Genomic DNA, 19,899 nt, shown 5'->3' with positions numbered 1-19,899 from the left:
GGCAGCTCCAGTCATCATCAATTCTAAATATCCTCTTTTAACAAGGTCTGTTTTATTTTTTATTTAAGATTTAATAACATGCAAGAATTTTTTTTTTTTTTTTACACAATTGCAGGTGTTTTGAGTTGATTAGCTAATTGGCATTTCACCATATTCTAATTTGTTAGTTGAGATTTGTTATGAATTGGTGGGTTTTTGTTAAATGTGAGCCAAAATAATCAAAATTAAAAGAACCAAAGACTTAAACTACTTCAGTCTGTGTGCATTGTATTTATTTAATACAAAAGTTTCACAATTTGAGTTGAATTACTGAAATAAACTTTCCCACGACTTTCTAATTTGAGATATACCTGTACATGTACATATACATAAATAAAAATCGAAACATGAAGATATATAGTATATATAACTGTAAAAAATTCATTTCATGATGAACGCAGTAGGCAGTAAGCACACGTGACTCATCATTCCTGAATCTGCGCTCGCTCTCATCTCATGTTTACGACTGAATACAAATGATCATCATAATTAATGGTGAACTCGGCTGTATCAGGGAAAAGACATCAGCACAGTCCAGCACAGAGAAAAGAGAAATACTTTCAGGCAGCCTGTGAAACTCTTTTGACTCTTGATGTTAGTAAAGTGTTTTAATCTCTGTAATAATTCCCCCACCACCAACAACCCATCTGACTTTATATTGTAGTTTCCATGACTTAAAATGTATTTTATAAAACAACAAGGCTACTGGTTAATTACAAATAATAATATGGTTTCATTGAATAACTCTGTTAAAATACATAATGTAATACAAAATAAACAATTTACATTATTACAAATGCCTGCAAAGAGCACCAAAGGCCTGATAACTGCTGCTGTTACACGTACAGGACGATCAGATCCTTCTTTAATATTGACCAAACATTTCATTCAAATATACACATCTTTCATTTTTGGCAACCTTTTTGCGATAGAAATGCTACAGCCTCTTTAATATCTTCAGAAAAATATGTAGACATCACAACCCTTACCAAAAGTATCCATGGTTATCGTAGTAAAACTGCTCTATTGTATTTTATGATTTCTGAATGCTTGACTATAGAATCAATCAGACAACTGTATTAATAAAATCATAATCATAGGTAACTGTCTAGACAACTGTAATTTATAAATAATACAATTTAATTATAATTTATTTACTTGTATGTGTTTGAGCCCTCATAGTAGGTTTTTTGTTAATATATTGTTAACTTTCATTTATTATAGTATGTTGGTGTGATCATATATCTAGTTTCAGTCCAATGTAGTTCCCATTTCCCCATCCTGCGCCCCGTTGTTTAAATAACAAATGCATTTGTGCGCTCATGGGTGTGCTGGTCTAATAAAGAGGTGTGTTCAAGCGCATTCTTGGCACGTTGCTATTTTGAGGAACTGACAATAAACTGTGCCATAGCCCAACTCAAACCTGTTCTAAAGTCTAAAGTCAACGGCGCAGTTGTTTTTTTGTTATTTAAAGAGCATGTTAGATGGGTCCACACTCTGTTTATTACACACACAAGGATGCATAGCAGCACACAAACATGCCAAATATTAAAAACTAAAGGACCTCAATGTAAAAGAATATGATTGTGTTGGCTACATAAATATAAAAATGCCTAGATGCCATAATAAATAGTCATTGCATGTGTCAGAATCAGGCTACCCATTTGTTCGTGCACGAGCAGCTCTGTTTCATCTCGGAGACGCGTTCTGTCTTTGCACTTGCAAATTCCGCCGGGAAATATCAAATTCACCATGGCACGAGCCAAACAGGCTCTTAAGGGGAAACGGAGATGATACTCATTAATGATGGGACGTTCAGATCATTTTACCCACTCGGACCTTTGAGTCTCGTTCAGCAAAATCAACAAATCTTTTTTTTCCGAGTCATTATGTTAATTTAGTTCATTTTATCAAATATAATTAAAATGTTACATGTTACTTCCCTAACGTCTACTAGTACTACTATGCAAACGTTGATCACACCACAAACAATACAAAACTATAACGCTATAATAAACAGAAAAGATGAATTCATTGTTGACCTGGGTCTTCAGTCTATGACAAGCTCACCTCACCTCTTCTCTGATAAATCTTTGAGTTTGAGTTAACCAATGCAGTCTGAGCCGGAAAGAGAATGGCTTGGTTCATCTCATGAGTCTTTTGGGTTTGAGTCGTTCCTTAATCACGTGACAGACCCATAAGCTTTGACCATAGACTGGAGTTACCCTGGCAACAAATCTGTGTGTATATTATTACTATTATTATAATATATTTTTTGCCTTTATGATTTTAAGTGTAATTCCTTATTGTTTTAATGTTTGTATTGTTTAATAATAATAGTAAAACACTGTTGAAAGGCTTGAACCTACATTCGTTCTTTTGTCAGGTGACGTGACAGCATTGGATAGAGGCATTAATTCACAAGCTTCCTTACAAACGGGTGCATCATCTTTATCATCATCATCATCATCATTATTATACTTATTATACTTATTATTTACTGTTACAGTTACTGCATTTCTGGTCTCAAATTGTAGCTTGTTTCATTTTACAGTTTATAAAACTGTGAATATCTGTCATGATGGTTATTTTCTATACACTGAATGTTGTAACAAAGGTAATAAAGAGTTGGTTATTAATGAACACATATGATTATGGTGGGTATAATTTCCTTGATTTCTCTTCTTTGAACTAAATTAATTGGATAAGACAGTTTTTCTGTCAACTTAATCTGGAATTTTATCCTCAATTACTTATTTTCCAAATTAGCTGGTCTCCCTTTTCCTATTGATCTGTAATTATAATATTGCTAGAATCCCTTACAATTTATCTTAATTTCATAAAGGCATTACTTGTATGGTCATTCATTTTTAAGCACCCCTCAGCGGTACTTCATTTGAAACAATCAAGACATTTTATATAAGAGATTCTTTTTTTTTTAATAACTGGTTTGATTTTTTTTTTTTTTTTTTTTTTTTTTTTAGCGGTTCAACAGTATATCCAAACTATTTAATCTTCCAAAAACCTTAAGGCTGTTTAATCTTTTTATTTTATTTTCTTAAATCATTTGTTAAGTATTATTTTTATTTATTTTATTTTTATTTTTTTTATGTTTACATTTGTAAATTAAACTTTGCATGTAATGCCATTTCTTTGTATGCAATATTGACATTCTCTGTAATTTATATTTGGTACCTTGGCATTAATAAAAAAAAATAAAAAAGAACCAATCAATTCTGTTTCCGGCTCATGCTGCATAGACTGACCGCTTTCCCGTCTGCGCTGTTATTACTCAGTAAAGGCTGACTGGAGTCTGCAGATGGTTCTTCAGGGTTTTGTACAATCCAGAATTCTAATCTCGCTCTGATCACCAGCTCCAGGATTGAAGAGAGGACGGACTGGTCCAGAGAATTTGGTTTTAATGGTCAGGAGATGTTTTCTCTCTTTGATGTTGTAAAATGACAGCTGACCGCCATAATCCAACAGAACTCCCAGTCGCTCAGGTCTCGGAGTCAGAGAGAGTTTAACTGATGGATTAGTGTTGATTTCAAAGCCATTAGGACCGTCTGAATACAAGAACCAGAAACCGTAGAATGGAGTAAAACCAGATCTGTCTCTTGCAGTTAAATTTCCATCTTTCACCACACCAATTAACCAGTAGTTTTTGGGAGGAGTATTTTCTTGTGCCAGTTCTACCTCCCAATAGTGTCGACCGGAGGAGAATCTTTGGGCTCCAAAAGCACATAAATGAATTGGAAATTCATCCCCAGTGCGTTTATAATCTGGACTGTCCCTCACAGTTTTACAGTCCTGAGAAACCTTCAGATCTGGATGTAGACGCTCTCGGTCAATAGTGATCTCAACTGTGAAAAAAAAACAAAAAAAAAAAAACAATGAGAAACAATTATTAATCCTTGTTTATATGAGATGATATTTACACATATATGATAACATGTATGCACATTTGAAGGGGAGGTTTAATGCAATTGCATGCATTCTATTGCAATTGCAGAGCAAAATATGTTTGTTCACGTTATTTCAGTTTTATAAACAAGGCCCAGTTTGACACTGGATTTGCATATTTGTTGATACTCAAAGATGGAGCGGTCCCAGCAATAAAAAAAAGTTCCCAGCCAAGATTCAGAACAACAGGTAGTATGTATAAAAGAAAAAAGAAAAAGAAAAAGAAGAAGAAAAAAAATGGTATGTAAATGTTTGTCTCTCTGCCCACGTCATGCCTTTAGGAGCTCGGTTGTTTTCAGAGAAAATCGTAAAGCTGTATCTTTTACACATATAATAAAACTAAAGACTCTTTGGAGATATAAAGGAGGCAATTCTACTCTACAGGTACTCAAGATTAGCATGAGATGACTGAAACGGTGTTATGTCTCCTTTAACTGAGATGATGTCATACCTGCATGTTTCCTCAGTTCTTCTATGTTTATGTCTCCCACGGCTAAAATGAAAAATAAAAAATCTGAGATTTTAGAGGGAAAATAAACTATAGCTAACAACATCTACATTTATATGAATCACACAAACGTAAGTATAATAGTTCAATATGAGAAGAGAATATTGCTTTATTATTCTATGTTTATGTCTCTCTCAACTAAAATGAAAAATATATAATTTGAGATTTTAGAGTGAACAAACTATAGGTAAAAACATCTACAGTTAACTAACAAAAATAATTAGAGGAGTTCAATATGAGAAGAGAATATTGCTTATGTGACAGCAGGACTGTTGACTGCAACTGAAATATATATTTATATATTACTGAGATGGACATACTCATACCTTCTTGTCTCCTTGGATCTTCAAAATCTACGTATGTCTCAACTAAAATGAAAAAGAAATAACGTGAGATATTAGAGGGAACAAAATGCATCTGAAAATGTGTTTTGTTGTTCAATTGATTCTGTTTCCACACAATTATTCTACTCTGTCAACAAACCTGTTATATTCATCTTTTTTCGGCTACAACACCAATGTTTATGTAATGATTACCAACGTAGGAGGGGAAGTTCTCTCAACCTTGCACAATGTTCCATAAAAGTTCTCTAAAGGAGACGAAAGTCCAGAACCTTTACAGAACATTAGGGACATTCCTAAAATGTCCTCTTTTGGTTAAGAAAGTGCTGCTGTTCAATGCTCCTTAAGACTTTAGGGGGACGTTCCATTTTGGTTATTTTATGGTCACATTAAGAACATTACGAAGAGGAAATTTGGGACGTCAACAGAAGGTTCTCACATGGTCCTTTTTTAGACTTTTAGTCAATATATAAATAAATAGTCATGGCCAAAAACATTGGCACCCTTGCTAAAAATGATCAAAGAAGGCTGTGAAAATGCATCTGCATTGTTAATCATTTTGATCTTTTATTAAAAAAATTCAGTGCATCTTCAGTTCACTACTCTCATTTTCTGTAGGGTTCAGGTCAGAGGACTGGAACGACTATAACAGAAGCTTGGTTGTGAGCTCAGTGACCAATTTCGGTGTTGTTTTTGAGGTTTTTGTTTGGGTTACTGTACAGTTGGTAGATCCAAGCATGGTCCATTATGAGATTTCTAACAGAGTCAGTCACTCTCACATTTCACTGCTGGTTATATATGCTATATATAATTTTATATGTGACGAATAAAAATCTTGAATCTTGAACTTACTGATTTTTTATCTGTTGGTATTTGATAGAATCCATGATGCCACGTATCTAAACAAGATGTCCAGGACCTCCGGCAGAAGTACAGGCCCACAACATCAGAAATACAGCAGTATATTTCATTCTACACATGGGGTGCTTTTATCTTCACCAAACAACAAATCTTGAGTGTTTGCTGCTAAAAAAGCTTTTTTTTTTGTTTCATCTCACCATAGGAGCCAGTCCCACTTGAAGTTCCAGTCATGTCTGATAACTGAATATGCTTTAGTGTGTTTTTGGATGAGCTAGGAGAATTTTTCCTGAAGCCCTCCCAAACAACATGTGTTGATGTAGCTTCTGTTTGACAATTGTTTTCAAGGTTTTCTGAACCAGAAACTCAACTATTTCCTGCAATTCTCCAGCTGTGACCCTTGGATAGCTACTCAAACTGACCTCTTCACTGTGCATTAGGACGATATAGACACAAGTCCTCTTCCAGGCAGATTTATAACATTTTCTGTTGGTTGGAAATTCTTAATTATTGCCCTGATGGTGGAAATGGGAATTTCCACTGCTCTAGATCTTTTCTTAAAGCCACTTCACTAATTTGTGAAGCTACATTATCTTTTTTTGATAATTGAAAACATGAAAAAAATATGACCTAAATAGGACAAGAAAATAACATTCTAGGCTGCTCCTGTAAATGTTCTGGGAATGTACAGAGGCCAATAGGGAATATCCTATAGGAATGGTTTCCAGAACGTCCTGAATGTTCCATGAAGTTCCTCCAAATTACATCCCCATACCTTTAAAGAACTCATCATGACATCATGACCGTCTCAGAACATTCTGGGGATGTTACTGCCATGATCCGGTCACTGTACATCCGTTTATTCACCACACAGACTTTCACACGACACAGTACACCCTGGACTTCATTTCCCATAAACCCCTGCCTAGGAATTCATTATTGAACCACACCTGTTTCCTATAAGTGACACTATAAAGGTTGCACTCATCCACACTCACATTGCGAAGTCTTGTTTAGTTCTGTCTGGCATTTCCGAGCAGTTTCCTAGTGTTTGTCTTGGGATTGTGTATACTGACTTTGATTCTCTGCCACCTGCCCCGACCTTTTCCTGGTACTGTTTCTGATTTTGGATATTCTCTGCGTACCTGATGCTGTTCTATAAACATTGCCTGTTTGACCATTCTGTTAATAAAGTACTGCACATGGATCCGAACGTCTCTGACTCATCGTTAAGTTACTAGGTGCCGTCCTAGACACCAGTGAGGATGTTCTGGGAACGTAATATTTCTAACAGGATAGTTACAGTTCTTATAAAAGTACAGCTAAGAACAAACATCTTTACATACCGTCTTTCATCACTTTCTTCATAGTTTTGTCCTCACAATCTAAAATAAAGATAAAATATCAATGCAAAGTTTTATTAGCAATCTGCTTCACAAATACTCCAGACTTTGAAAACCACATTCAATTACATTTTAACTCTTTCAGGTCAATAGAAATCTCACCTCTGAGGAACAAATACATAAAACAAAAATGAATATGAATTAATCCTCATGTATATGATATCATGTAGATGATTTTTACACATGGTCATACTCAAACCTGCATGTTTCCTCTGCTCTTCTATAATTCCATCCCTCTCACCTAAAATTAAAAATAAATAATGTTAGATTTTAGAGGGCAAAAATAGCATCTGAAAATGTGTTTGTTGTTTTATTAATTCTATTTCCACTCTCATCTACAACATTATTCAACTTCTGTTCTCCTGTTCTTACTGAGGCCCCGTTTACATGTAAATGTTTTTTTTTTTATTATTAAAACCGAAGATATTTCCCTTCGTTTGCGCCCTTCGTTTACACGCAAACTATTCTTTCTAAAAACTCTGGCCAGAGTGGAGATTGTGAAAACCTTCGTTTTCATGTCCGCGTGCAAACTGAGACAAACGGGTGTTTAGGCAGCCAACGTCACAGTATGTGCCAGAGCTCGCACCTACGTCAGAAGTGCGACCCATGTTTACATGTGATCTTCGGGATTCTGATTGGCTTATGTGGGCTTGAGCTTCTCGTTACATCGCCACCTACAGGTTATTTGTATATTTCCTCTGTCGTCTGCCTTGCTTTACACACCAACACGGGTGCCAGTATTGTGACATTTTACTGGTCTCTAAAATGTAAAGTTCAGATCATGTCTTTTCTTTTTTTTCAAGCTAGTTAAATTCATTTCAAAACCTGAAGAATGCCTGCTCGAAGGGCTACCAGGGAATTTGACATTTTGCGAGCCTTGTGTTTACACATGGACATACTCATACCTGCATGTTTCTTAGAATATTCTATATTTATGTCTCCCACAACTAAAACAAACTAAAAATAATTTAGATTTTAGAGAGGAAAAAACAGCTAACAACATTTAAAGTTAATGATTATAATTACAATAGTTCAATATGAGAAGAGAATATTGCTTATGTGACAGCAGGACTGTTGAAATATATATTTATATATTACTGAGATGGACATACTCATACCTTCTTGTCTCCTTGGATCTTCAAAATCTACGTATGTCTCAACTAAAATGAAAAAGAAATAACGTGAGATATTAGAGGGAACAAAATGCATCTGAAAATGTGTTTTGTTGTTCAATTGATTCTGTTTCCACACAATTATTCTACTCTGTCAACAAACCTGTTATATTCATCTTTTTTCGGCTACAACACCAATGTTTATGTAATGATTACTGACGTAGGAGGGGAAGTTCTCTCAACCTTGCACAATGTTCCATAAAAGTTCTCTAAAGGAGACGAAAGTCCAGAACCTTTACAGAACATTAGGGACATTCCTAAAATGTCCTCTTTTGGTTAAGAAAGTGCTGCTGTTCAATGCTCCTTAAGACTTTAGGGGGACGTTCCATTTTGACTCTTTTATGGTCACATTAAGAACATTACGAAGAGGAAATTTGGGACGTCAACAGAAGGATCTCACATGGTCCTTTTTTTAGACTTTTAGTCAATATATACAGTGTCACAGCAAAGGGTCTGAATACTTAGGACCATGTGATATTTCAGTTTTTCTTTTTTAATAAATCTGCAAAAATGTCAACAATTCAGTTTTTCTGTCAGTTTGGGGTGCAGTGTGTACATTAATGAGGAAAACAAATTAACTTAAATTATTTTAATTTTTGAAACTAAATTATCTTTTGCTACACATCAGAAATATATTCTTTAGTTTTTCTCATTGTGATGGATGATCAAGGGAATTTGGGCTTTGTTTTCCCTGCTCTTTATATTTCTGTGAAACAGGAATCCATGGCTGGATAATTGCATATTTATAATCACACTGGAGTGCTCAAAACTGTGAATATGAATGGGAATATACTTCAGAAATATTTAACTCATAAGAATTTCTAGGGGTGCCAATAATTGTGCCCAATGAGTATTTGAGAAAAACCTTTATTTCATAATGATATTTCCCCCATTTTGAATTATTATTATCCAATGAAAGGATACATTTTTGTGATTTTTTTTTTTTTAAATAAAAGATAAAAAGGATTAACAATGCAGATTCATTCTCACAGCCTTCTTTGATCATATTTACCAAGGGTGCCGATATTTTTGGCCATGACTGTATATATTTGTGGACCATTGGATACCTAGCATTTTGAACCAATACTTTTTTAAGTATAAACATTATTCAAAATTTAATGTTAATAAAAGTTGTGAAAACATGAAATAAATATGACCTAAAAAGGACAAGAAAAACATCTTCACATACCGTCTTTCATCACTTTCTTCACAGTTTCTTCCATACAATCTAAAAAGAGTAAAATATCAATACAAAGTTGTATTACCAATCTGCTTCACAAATACTCCAGACTCTGAAAACCACATTCAATTACATTTTAACTATTTCAGATCAATAGAGATCTCACCTCTGAGGAAAAAATATATAAAGCAAAATTTCATGAATTAATCCTCATGTATATGAGATGGCTCAAACCTGCATGTTTCCTCTGCTCTTCTGTATTTCCATCTCTCTCACCTGAAATGAAAATTAAATAATGTTAGATTTTAGAGGGAAAAAACTGCTTCTGAAAATGTGTTTTGTTGTTTTATTAATTCTATTTCCATTCTCATTTACAACATTATTCTACTCAGTTAACAAACCTGTTATATTCACTTGTTTTCTGCTACAACAAGCACATAGATGTTAATGTAATGATTAGTTACAGTTCTTATAAAAGTACAGCAAAGAACAAATGTCTTCACATACCGCCTTTTAACAGTCCATGTGTAGCTTCTTCCACACAATCTAAAAAGAGAGTAAAATATCAATGCAAAGTTTTATTACCAATCTGCTTCACAAATACTCCAGACTCTGAAAACCACACACACACACACACACACACATATATATTATTCTTATTCTTATTATTATTATTACTATTATTCTCTAGATTTAATTATCACCACAGCAAAACCATATTGCCCTGTTGCCCAAGAATGGTTGCCAAGTGGATGGGAGACCTGGGAAAACTAGGTTGCTGCTGGAAGAGGTGTTAGGTTAGTGAGACCAGCAGGGGGAGCTCTGTGTGGGTCATAATGCCCCAGTACAATGTCAGGGTCCTGACGGCCTCCTAATATTCCCTTCTACAGAATTGGGTCTATGACTCTCTCTCCTCTGGAGACCCCCGCCATAGGATTTTAAAGCACTTTGGGTGTACAGCAATACACAATGAAATCCCCCCCCCCAGTCCCACTAACACACTGTGACCTGCCCCAGACACTTTGTGCAGTACTTGTCTGCTCACTACCTCATTCAGCAGTTAAGTGACCTCATTCAACTCTTCTGTCTGTTTAAATAAAGAACTGCTCTATGAGATTTTTGACACTTTAATCCGACTGAATAAGCACTACACTACAATCATTATATCTGCACTGTTTACTTCACTGGTTTGCACTCTATCTACCATGTGCCTTGTGCTGCTTTACTTATCTTTCTTTTTACATATGATAATAATAATAATTTGTTTTAAAAGAAATTAGAAAATATTTGTTCCCAATTTTCCCCCACAGTCAACCATTTCCTGATAGGATTAATCTTATTCATGACTGTTTTAATGTTAAATTAATTTAAGGTTACTTACTTTGACCAACTGGTTTCTTCCCTACAAAACAGATCAGAAATATTAACACATGACATGATGGATGTATAAAACCTGAAGATGAAGTCTGTTAGTTACCTGTTAGTTTCTCTCTGTATTTGTACAGGATAAAGCCAATCAAACCCAGAAGAGCAAATATGAGAAGAGTGAAGAACAGAGCTTTCCATGGACCTGATGAAACAACTGAGAAACAGAAACCAGATGAATCAAAACTCCTTCACAAAGCAACATATACAAATTAATTACAGTACAAAGTACAAACATAACATATTTTTAATTTGAACTGATTAGATGGTTGAAAAATAGAGGGAAAGATGTCTAAAAATAAATCTGACAGAGAAAATAAGACCAGCAACATGCATTTGAGAATATATGCCGATATGTTATTTGAACAAATTGTAACTAAATAAAACTTAAAGAGACCTTAAGATAAGGTCACAGGAACAAAATTACTGCATTACTGCATTACTGCAAGTATAAAAGTCCTTGTGTTAAAGAAACCTTGGTCATTTCCTTTCCAGATGATGTCCTGTACGTCAATCCTACTTTCTTTGAACTCTTCAGTAACGATGGACAGTGAACATGAGATCTGTTGAGCATCTGAGAAAGAGACGGCCATCCAGCTCTGAACAAGGAACATCCCGTCTGGTCCAAGAATGTGAGACGTTCCACCAGGACGGTGAACACTTCTGTCATCACACATCCACGTAACACTGGGCTCTGGATACCAGCCACTGGACCTGCAGCTGATGTTCACACGCCCATCATCAAGAGACTTTGGAACAAGGACAGGAGTGGATCCTAAAGCTGAAGGAGAGAGAGCAGATATACTCCAATCACGAAAACCACATAGAGCAAGTATATGTTTTAACACACTATCTAAAGCTAAGTTGGGGCAAATTTGTTGTGCCATGTACCTGGTGGTAACAAGAGGTGATTTGAGTCTCTAAACCAGCAATTTAATGAATTTCTGACATGTTGAAGCTTAGCTACAAACTGACTGTTTTTCCCTTACTGCACCTGCATGAGAAGAGAGATGAAACCATGGCAACACAGCATGTGGTACAGATGGAGTGGTTATCATTTATGCTGCGGTGCCCAGGGAGCAGTTGTGGGTTCGGTGCCTTGCTCAAAGGCACTTCAGTCGTGGTATTGCCGGCCTAAGACTCAAGCACACAACCTTAGGGTTAGGAGTAAGACTCTCAAACCACTAGGCCACGACTTCCCCATTTACATAGTCACATGTGCTCACATGTTTTTACTTCTACTTTTATTTAATTAATAAAAATAAAAACATTTGTAAACCCATACACAATTACAGAGAAATGCAACTGCATTTTGTTTGTAAGCTGGCTTGAACCTTTATGACAGACAGTAATTGGACTTGTGGACATTCTTACTGATGCCATGTAACAATCCCAACTATATCAAAGCAGCCCAAGAAACCTATCTGGGGTTCCTCAAGGCTCAGTACTTGGACCACTTCTCTTCTCCATCTACACGACATCTTTAGGATCTGTCATTCAGAGGCATGGCTTTTCTTATCACTGCTACGCTGATGACACCCAACTCTACTTCTCATTCCAGCCAGATGACCCGACGGTAGCTGCTCGCATTTCAGCCTGTCTGAGTGACATTTCTAGCTGGATGAATGACCATCACCTTCAGCTTAACCTTACAAAGACTGAACTACTGGTGATTCCAGCTAACCCATCGTTTCATCACAACTTCTCTACAGAGCTGGGTTCATCAACCATTACTCCTTCGAGGACAGCCAGAAATCTAGGAGTTGTGATGGATCATCAATTAAGCTTCACAGACCACATTGCTACAACTACCCGGTCCTGCAGGTTTGCCTTATACAACATTAGGAAGATTAGACCCTTCTTTTCAGAGCAAGCCACACAACTTCTTGTCCAAGTTCTTGTTCTCTCCAGACTGGACTATTGTAATGCTCTCCTGGCTCTTCCTGCATGTACTGTCAAGCCTCTGCAATTGATCCAGAATGCAGCAGCGAGGGTTGTCTTCAATGAGCCAAAAAAGCTCACGTTACTCCTCTCCTCATCAGGTTACACTGGCTACCAGTAGCCGCTCGCATCAAATTTAAGGTACTGATGCTAGCCTACAAGACGACCACTGGAATGGCACCAACTTACCTAAACTCACTGGTTAAATCCTATGTGCCCTCCAGAAGTTGCCATGTGGTGCTTTACTCATTTTCAAGAAACATCTAAAGACTCATCTTTTTCGCCAGCACTTAACCAATTAATACTAGCACTTTTTCTTTTTTTTCTTGGACTTAGACTAACTGAGACTTGTCATGGCACTTGTATACTGTTGTTGTTCTCTTGTTGACATGACTGCTTTTATTGTTCTCATTTGTAAGTCTGCTAAATGATTAAATGTAAATGTAAATGTACTTAATAGCCTGTATCCACTACAAACTTTATCTTCATAGAATGGTCTTGTTATCTCAGTATAAATATGCACTAGACACTTAATCCTGTCTGTAGAACTGTCACAATTCATATTGTTTATCTGCACTTAAAGCAGAACTTCACAGTTTGATGTTGACATTCATGTTGCTTTGCCACATGAATTGCATTTAACTTTAGAAGCTACAGCAGACAGTCAGACGCATTTGCTATGTGCTTACTAGATCCACATCTGTAACAATTATGCTGTGCAGTTGCACACCTACCCTGCTTAATTTTGTCTGTGTTTTAATGAGGTTTCTTTGAACTCACCGCATGTACCAAATTAGATTAGATTAGACTAGATTCAACTTTATTGTCAGAGGGCAGAGTTCAGTAAGGAGAGAGCTGTAGGGAAAAAGCTGTTCCTGAATCTGCTGGTCCTTATCTGGAGGCACCTGAAGTGCCTCCCGGAGGGCAGAAGGTTAAACAGTCTGTGGTCAGGGTGAGAGGAGTCCTTGAGAATCCTGCGAGATTGATGTGGACAGCATTTCCTCTGGATGTCCTCAATAGCAGGAAGTGGTGTCCCTGTGATGTGTTGGGCGGTTTCCACTACCCTCTGCAGTGCCTTTCAGTCAGCCACTGAGCAGTTCCCATACCAGACTGTGATGCAACTGGTCAGGATGCTCTCAATCGCACACCGGTAGAAGTTCACCAGGATGGCTGAAGACAGCTGGTTCTTCTTCAGTGTCCTGAGGAAGAAGATGCGCTGGTGAGCCTTCTTGACCAGGCTGGAGGTGTTTGTGGTCCAGGGGTCTCATTTATAAAACTCTCCTTAGATTTGATCCTAAAAATGTACGTAGGCACAAAAGTTTTCAGGTTTATTAAATCATGTGTATGCCAGAACCCGCAAAAATCCCATTATAAACCCCAGTCAGGGCAAGATTGTCCATACATACTGTACATAACCTCGCTCCTCCCCGAAATTACCATGTTATCACCATATTTAACACCGTTAAAAGTTCAAGACATTACGGAAACATGAGATACGGACTATAAATGCTATTTGTGCTCTACACAATCTTTATTGCTAAAAATCATCCAGTTTTTAGCATAAATATATAACAAATAAAAATCCCTAAAAACAAAACTGTTTAAAATAGTTATCAGATAAATATTTTAGAATATAGTTTGTCTCATTGCTTTCCACTGGCCGAATAGTATTTTATTTGTTTTAAACAATTTAAATTTAATTTAATTTATGCAGTTTTGCTGATAAGGTGAACATCTTTTAGTTATTTTCAGCCTATATTTATTGCGGTGTAAATAGAATTGTCTGACTTGATGAGTCATTGACAACGTAGCCTATTTTTAAAATAAAATGCAAATTAACATTTTCTTCAAGTTGTATCCTTCAAATATGTTGTAGAGATTATGCACAATAATTCATATTTAAACTAAACTGCAGATCTCATGCTATGTGAAAATATTTTAGTGAGAAAAATGATCAATTATGTGAACTTACTTCGATATTATGGAGGACATTGCTGGATTCAGTGTTCCAACAGTCCATTCTCTGGTTTGAATAGGTCCAATGGCAATAGCTTATAGCACTCCTCGCTTTAATTAAAACAGCATGCAACAGGAAAAGTGATCCACTAAATATGTCTGAATCCTTTTTTTTTTTTTTACTTCTGTGTAATGACTTTATGTATTTTCAGTACTTATCTCCATTAATGAGAGTGAAATATGTAATGTAAATATGTATATTGAAATGAAAACAGATTTTAAATCGTTCCTTACATCATTGATTTTCTCATGCCAGGAAAAAGAGTGTGTACGCATGGTCCTGATAAAATAAATCCTGATATGTGCGTACAAAATTGGATGAGTAATTTCTATGCCTATTCTGTGCGTACACAACTTTTGTAAATGAGACCCCTGGACAGTTCCTCAGAGAAGTTGGAGACACATTCAACAATCATCCCGTTAATATGGATGGGGTCATGTGTGCTTCCTTCCTTCTTCCTGAAGTCCACATTGTCAAGGCACTATGCAGTCAGGTTCTGTACCTCCTCTCTGTAGACGTCTCATCATTGTCTCTGATGAGGCCAATTACTGTGGTGTCATCTGCAAATGTAATGATGGAGTTGGATCCATGCACAGGCTTGCAGTCGTGGGTGTAGTGGGAGACGAGGAATGGGCTCAGCACACAGCCCTGTGGTACGCCTGTGTTGAGTATGATGGTGGTGATGCGGGTATGGCCTGACCTAACATGCTGAGGTCTGTTGGTCAGAAAGTCCATATTCCAGTTGTAAAGGGAGGTGTTAATGTCCAGGTTACGGGTTTGGTGGTCAGCTTGGAGGGAATGACTGTGTTAAATGCTGAGCTGAAGTCAACAAACAACATCCTAACATACGTGTTGTTATTGTCCAGGTATGTGAGTTCAGAGTGTAGCACTGTGCATACTGCATCCTCTGTGCATCTAAATTATAAGCATATTTATTTCACACATTTATTTAAAAAAAAGCCATTGTCAATCTATCAGCCCCGTTTTCCAAGATATCAGCATCAGCTGTCAAAACACACATATGGGTTGACCACTAGTGGGAAGACTCGCAATTGTTGTGTTTAATAGTAGCTAGATAAGCAATCCCCATCAGGCATCATAGTAACGTTAAGGTGATACAGTAAAGTCTGTTTCTTACATAAAGCATTTGTAAGACTTGAAATTTAGTGCACACATTATGGGGATGAGTTTTACATCAACAGTCCTCAATGAGAGTTTGAGGAGGAGTAATTTTAATGTTTGGCTGAACTGTGGCCAAACATTAATGAGGTGTAGATGCTTAGAAAACAGGCTACTCACCAGTTATTTTGAGAGCCACCTGTTTACTGTCATATTCTTTGTCTCCACTCACATAACAGCGAAATGAACCTTCATCCTGAAGTGTGAGTTTCTCCAGCCGTAGAGAGACGTCTCCATCCTTCAGTCCACCAGACTGATCTGACCATGGCTTCAGTGAGCTTCGGTTCCTGTATGATTCCTCCTGGACGTCCTGGATCTTCCCATGATTATAGAGCAGAACAGGGTTGTTGAACTGATCGTGACGGTACCAGCGGATCTCCAGAGCTTCAGCGTTCTCCGGAGGAGAGATCCAGCAGGGAAGAATCACTGTAGATCCCACATGAGCCACTACAGGATCACCAGGAACCACTAAAGTCAACGACACTGAGAAACAGACAAAGACACAGACTTTTAAATATTTATTATCATTGTTCCACATAACTTTGTGATTAATTTCCAGTCATTAAAAAGGAATCCACACAATCATAAAATCTGTGTGAGAACAGATTTCACCATTTACAGCAGATTTACCAGAAAACATATTGTTTTGAAAGTGACTTCTGTGCTTCATACATCGCTTCAAGGGATGGAATGATTACTGGTTTGATGATAAATCATGATAAAACTCCCCAAAGTTAGTATTAATGTTTCATATTTAATTCGTATTAAAACCATATTTGATTAACGTAATTTGAATACATTCAACAATAAATGCTGTCCAGCATAAAGCACAGTTTTCAGTAACAGTCTCACAAGCACACGGCACGCAGAGTAGTTTAGTTTCGAGTGAAAACATGGTGGAAAAGTTGGGAGCATTTAAGTGCATAAGGAATTATACAAATTAATTAATTAATTTATTTATTATATAAATGTCCCTCTGAAGGGTCTAACTATCGTTTTCATCTTCGCTCCATGTAATAGCTAATAAATCAGTGTTCTTAATCGTAATGCTGCTGTGTCTACAGAGGTTACGGGAAACAGCTGTAATTCTGCTGCTCCATCAGCGCCACCTGCTGTCAGAGAGTGGATCTACAGACACTCACATTCACATGAAGCCTTGTGCAGTTTCTGTCTGCATGCCCTGCTGTAAATTTTGACCACTTATGAAAAATAAGCTTATGTGGGGATTTGGGATTTGGCCATGCTATTTTGCAAATGTACTTATAACTTTAAGGTGATTCTAAAAGTAGACCTTATTTTTGTCTTTAAAATTCTTTAAAATCCTAAATATGTTTGATATGATCGTAGCGGCCCTGTGTGTCAGCAAACTGTGAGGTGCAAGTTTTGATTTGTGAATGCCTCAGATTACCAGATAAACCACACCAGATATTGGAACCAACTGAGGTCTGGGATAGATCGGACTATAACTCCTGTAGTGTGAGACCAGCTTAAAGTGAAGTTTGGACCAGTTCTCCTCTCTCCACACAACATACTCCTCAGCAAAGGTGAGCCTAGCCTTTTGATTCTCTCTGCTGATGAGACGCTGTGCTTTTTCAGTATGACTCCTTAACATGCTGAGACAGATCCTAACCCAGTTCAGCACTAAACTGACGAGCACTTCATCCTGTCCTCTCATGCATTTGTCTTGCTTGGACCACCAATCTTCTTGGGGGACTTTAATGAATTTGTGTCTTTGTAAACCTGCAATATTCTAGAAATCACAGATTTGGAAAACTGATCAGCAAAGCTCTGAGGAGAGGCGAGCAAACAATCTTATTATATTGGACTTATTATTCAGCTGTGCTGTTTTGGAAAGTGGGCTGTTTGAGTCGGTACACTGTTCATCCATTGATTAGCCATGATTTTGCGGTTGTGTTATTGTTGGGTTATTTGGCTTCAGCTGGTTTGGTCAATATCTTTGTGTGGAAACTAATGTCACACTGTTTATAGAGTTTGTCTATATGTCATTATGATGTTGGCGAATATGACTGAATGAATATTGTTGACTTTTTGGGAAACATACAAACATGAATGAAGAGAGTGTGGATGATGTCACTGTCTTTGAAATGGTAAAAGAGAACTCACCGCAAAGGCTTTAATAAACAAAATGTAAAGTCTTTCAAGTTAACAAAAGAAAGATGTAAATAAAATTAAAGGACTGATTTCATAGATGAAATGTCTAATGACAAGAAAAGTAAATCCCATAGGAAAGAAAAATCAAAGGTGAGATTGTCACAGTGTCTGGTCTGTGTTTCCCTGGGTGTCCACTAGTGGTCTCACTTCCCCTTAGTCATCCCACTGCAGGCACTACATTTCCCACAAAGCCTTTGTCCCTTACATCACTGTTAATTGCACCCCGCTGTCTCCACTTTAATCGTTTTCACCTGTCTATATGAACCAGTATGTAAATATATAAATACAATATTGTATTTATCTTGTTTATCATGGGTCACATAATATGCTGCCAGATCTTAGCCAGATTTGGGCCACATATCACCTGACTGATCTGGGCCACTCCTCCCCTAAACAGTCGGTCCTCATGTTGTTTGCTGGATCCCCGTCGTGCCGTCATTGCCACACGTGGCCCAGCTCTGGCTGAAAGGGTACATGCCATTCCCGACAGGAGGCCAGCAGTGCCAGCTTGAGGACACATGTGGGGCAAGTCCGTTTGCTATGTTTGCAGTCTTCAGGACTTGTACAACTCCAGAGTGAAGAAACGGCCAAGGCTGAGTTTCCCAAAAGCTTCGTAAGCCTTAGAAGTTTGTAAAAATGATCGTACGACTGATCTTAATATTACGGTCTGTTTCCCAAAAGCATCGTAACTTAAGTAGCACTTGAAAATCATTGTAGATCTACGGGTGCTCTGGAGTAATCCTAAAGCATAAGTGCATCGTAACAGATTTATGTGAGGACAATCAGCAGAGAGCACCTTTAACTTGATTCAAGTGCAATGTGATCATGATATAAGGATTTTATTGTGCTTTATTGTACACTTTGTGACTAATTTTCTTTATTTTTTTTTATAAATTTATGAATTATATAATTAAAAAGGGGCAGAATTTTTTTCCATACATATTTAAATTAAATGACTGGAGAAAAAAAAACGAATAAGAGAAGTAATGCTTCAAAGACTGGGGGGAAATATGTCAATGACTTGCTGAAGTGCCCGAAAACCAGCTGTATCGGACCCTCTCTCTATATATACTGTATATAATGTATATGATATATTATTATGTAAAGTATAATATTATACACTATAATATAATATTGTATTGTATTATAGTTATTATATCCAAGTTGTCTGTCTGTAACGTAGCATTAGGTTAACATCAATAAACGATTGTTTACTACAATTAGGACTCATTCTATAAAGTGAGATTTCAGCACTTGACAAACGGACAGCGACTCCTAAAGTAGCTCTTAAAGCACAGCTACGTGCGATTGCTTTACGTGCATTGTTGGGAAAACGTGAAACAATAACGAACGATCGCAAAATTACTCGAAGAAAACACTCTTAAGAGCTAAGATCAATCGTTATCGAGAGACCCGGCCCAGGTGACATCATCACAGACCCCTGTCACCCCTGACACGACCTGTACTCCTCTCCTCAGACAGATGCTACAGATCCAGTGTTTCTCACAGCTTTACCTTCCCCTGCCCCCATATACAGTATATTTACATGTATATGTATATGCAAATTCATGTTCCGTCAACAGGAGGCGCTTTAAGAGAGAGAGAGAGAGAGCAGATTCTCCGGTAACGCTGAGCTCACAAATGCTGCTTTATCAGGCATTACATTCAAGATGAAATTAAAATATCATCGAACGTTGTCTA

The 19,899-nt window shown here is 37.0% G+C and overlaps 1 pseudogene; it reads right to left on the bottom strand.

The window, feature by feature from the left end:
- Positions 1-3,226: 3,226 nt before the first annotated feature.
- LOC113105345 (butyrophilin subfamily 1 member A1-like) overlaps positions 3,227-19,899 on the bottom strand; it is a 35,049-nt pseudogene continuing 18,376 nt past the window's right edge.

This window comes from Carassius auratus, chromosome 7 (genome assembly GCF_003368295.1).
Source record: "Carassius auratus strain Wakin chromosome 7, ASM336829v1, whole genome shotgun sequence".
Classification (NCBI taxonomy): Eukaryota; Metazoa; Chordata; class Actinopteri; order Cypriniformes; family Cyprinidae; genus Carassius; species Carassius auratus.
The sequence above is the reverse complement of the archived record's forward strand: the minus strand, read 5'-3'. Positions and strand labels throughout refer to the sequence as shown.